The 2,944-nt window shown below is 41.8% G+C and overlaps 1 pseudogene across 1 annotated transcript; it reads left to right on the forward strand.

The window, feature by feature from the left end:
- The first annotated feature begins 585 nt into the window (after positions 1–585).
- LOC308640780 (chorion-specific transcription factor GCMa-like) lies at positions 586–1,895 on the forward strand (annotated as a pseudogene). Its single transcript has one exon. The product of its transcript is annotated as a chorion-specific transcription factor GCMa-like (transcript).
- The last annotated feature ends 1,049 nt before the right edge of the window (positions 1,896–2,944 follow it).

Raw genomic sequence — 2,944 nt, forward strand, 5'->3', positions numbered from 1 at the left:
AGGGAAGATGGGAGGGGAGGGGAGGGGAGGGGGGATAGTAGGGGATAGGAAAGGTAGCAGAATACAACAGTCACTAATATGGCATTATGTAAAAATGTGAATATGTAACAGATGTGATTCTGCTATCTGTATTTGGGGTGAAAATGGGAGTTCAAAACACAATTTGAGTCAAATGTATGAAAGATGATATATCATGAACTATGTAATGCTTTAAATAATCAATAAAAAAAATTAAAAAAAAAGAAGGGGAAAGTTCAGAAGCACACCATAGAATATTCATTACATTGTTGGCTGCTGAGAAGAAACAGGCTGCTTTTACCTATCCTGAGCTGAGAGCATCTAGATTTTGATTGGATTGTTGCCAGAGCTCATTAGCATAGTGTACCCTGACCTGGAATAGGGAACAGGAAAATGACCAGAACTTACTGGGACCTGAATGGGAGATGAGTTCTTGACAATATTGTCTACATCTGGATAAGAAGTCAGAAGGCTAATCCACCTATATCAAGAACCTTTGAGAGCAATCTCAAGGTCAAATTGAAGGAAATTGAATAGAGGAAAACGTGTGGGTGACCTGACTTTATCATGGAACCTGAAGACTTTGATTCTGAAGACAAAGAGGTATTAAACTGGGACATTAATGACATGAAACTGCCATAGAATGTGAAAAAGACTGACTGGTTCCAGGAGTGGCCAGATTCCTATGTGAAGCACATCTACAGCTCAGAGGACAGGAATGCACAGTGGCACATGAGCAGCTGGGCCATGCACAACACGAACAACCACAACTCTCGCATCCTCAAGAAGTCCTGTCTGGGTGTGGTGGTGTGCGGCCACAACTGCTCTACCAAGGAGGGGCGCAAGGTCTACCTGAGACCTGCGATCTGTGACAAAGCCCGGCAGAAGCAGCAGAAGAAAAGTTGTCCCAACTGTAATGGGCCTTTGAAGCTGATTCCTTGCCTAGGCCATGGGGGCTTCCCCGTCACCAACTTCTGGAGACACGACGGACGCTTCATATTCTTCCAGTCAAAGGGAGAGCATGATCATCCAAAGCCAGAAACCAAGTTAGAAGCTGAGGCAAGAAGAGCAATGAAGAAAGTGCATGGGGCACCTGCCTCTGTCTCCCTAAAGCTGAAGGGGAACCCAGGATCCAAGTCTCTTCCAGGTGAAACACAAAGTCAGGGAAGTTTACCTTTAACTTGGTCATTCCAGGAAGGTGTCCAATTGCCTGGCAGTTACAGTGGACATTTAATAGCTAACACTCCCCAGCCGAATTCACTGAATGATTGCTTATCCTTCTCCAAGAGTTATGGTTCAGGGGGAACCACTGATCTGGCAGACCCGACTTCCACCTTAGACTCCACTAAGCTGTATGAAAAATGCAGATTTTCCAGTAATAGGATCTACAATAGTGGAGACCTGGTTCAGCCTTCTGCCTCTGGAGTCTACTCAGATTATGACAATCTGCAAGCATGGAATAAAAATGCTGCTTTGGGGAGAAGCCCTCTCAATGACAACTATTGTCCCAATTATCCTTTTCCTCTGACCGGCTGGCCTTGTGACTTATTTCCTTCCCAGAATTCTTTGGAGAACTTTCCCCAGCAGATTCCCCTGGAACCACCTGCCGCCAAAACTAGCTGCCACCCATTATGGCCAAATCCAGGGGGCGAGCTTTATGAAGAGAAAGTGCCTGTGGATTTCAACAGCTACGTTCCTTCTCTCGCTTACCATCCACCACAGGAAGACCCCTTTCTGTTCACCTACACCCCCCATCCTCACCAGCAATGCTCCCTGCCAGGCAAGAGCACCAAATGGGATTTTGAGGAAGAAATGACATATATGGGTTTGGATCATTGCAACAATGAAATGCTTCAAACCTCTGTCCTTTAAGATGACTTAAATTTTTCGACAATCCCTTCCCTCCTGCAAAAAAAAAAAAAAAAAAAAAAAAAAAAAAAAAAAAACCCAAAAACAAAAACAAAAAAAACTACTTTGAGAAATGGCTGGAAGAATTTCCTTAGGAAGCAGCTTTTAAAACATAACTACAGATAAATGGGAATCACAACAAGTGGTAGGCAAAACATTTTTCATGCAAATAATCTTTTTGCCTCCTCCACCCTAATGCTTCCATCTTCAGTAAGGACTAGAAACTTACCCAGCCTGCTGTGTGAAATGCCCTCTGATCTCCCCACCCCACAGTCATTGTTTGGGGCTTTTAGCACCTCTGCTACCTATTGGGTTTCATTGTCACAGACACATATCAAATGGAGCAAAGATGTGAAGAGTCCACCTGCTTAGGATCTCCTCCATGCCTTCTTTTTCATAACAAAAAATGACAAAACCCAGAAACAGAGGGTAGAAAGAGCTGCAGAAGTATATAAAGATAAATAGTCTAGAATTGATATATTTAATACTTTGTTTAGTAATCAAATTCATTTATAAAATATATATTTTCTAGTTGATTTCTAAGACTTGTCAAGACAAGAAGCATGAACTAACTCCATAAAGGACAGCAAAACTAAATGGACACATGAAGAGAATTCCAGTGTTCTCCTACATTACTCACATCCTTCTCCCTCCTCCTCAATGACTACACCTTTTAAAGGGATTCGATTCTGTCCTATTTTATGTTTATTCTTTATGGCACGTAGCTCAGTGCCAAGTTCACAATATGTAAGAATTGTTTGCTTAGAAAAGTATCTTTGGGGACTGGGCATGTTGCTCAATGCTGAGGTGTATTTAGAACGCACAAGTCCTTGGGTTCAATCCTCAGCACCGAAGAATAAGAAAGAAAAGTCTGTACAATTAACATGGTTATGATTGGCTAGCCATATTTGAATGCCAGTTCTTCCTCTTTGCTGAAGTGTGTTAATGCAAACAAATAAGTATTTTTAAAAATAGATGATTTTTTTTATTTGTAACAATCGCACATGATATAAAATTT

The sequence above is a fragment of the Spermophilus citellus genome (assembly GCF_964194105.1).
Source record: "Spermophilus citellus genome assembly, chromosome: 2".
NCBI classification, from domain to species: domain Eukaryota; kingdom Metazoa; phylum Chordata; class Mammalia; order Rodentia; family Sciuridae; genus Spermophilus; species Spermophilus citellus.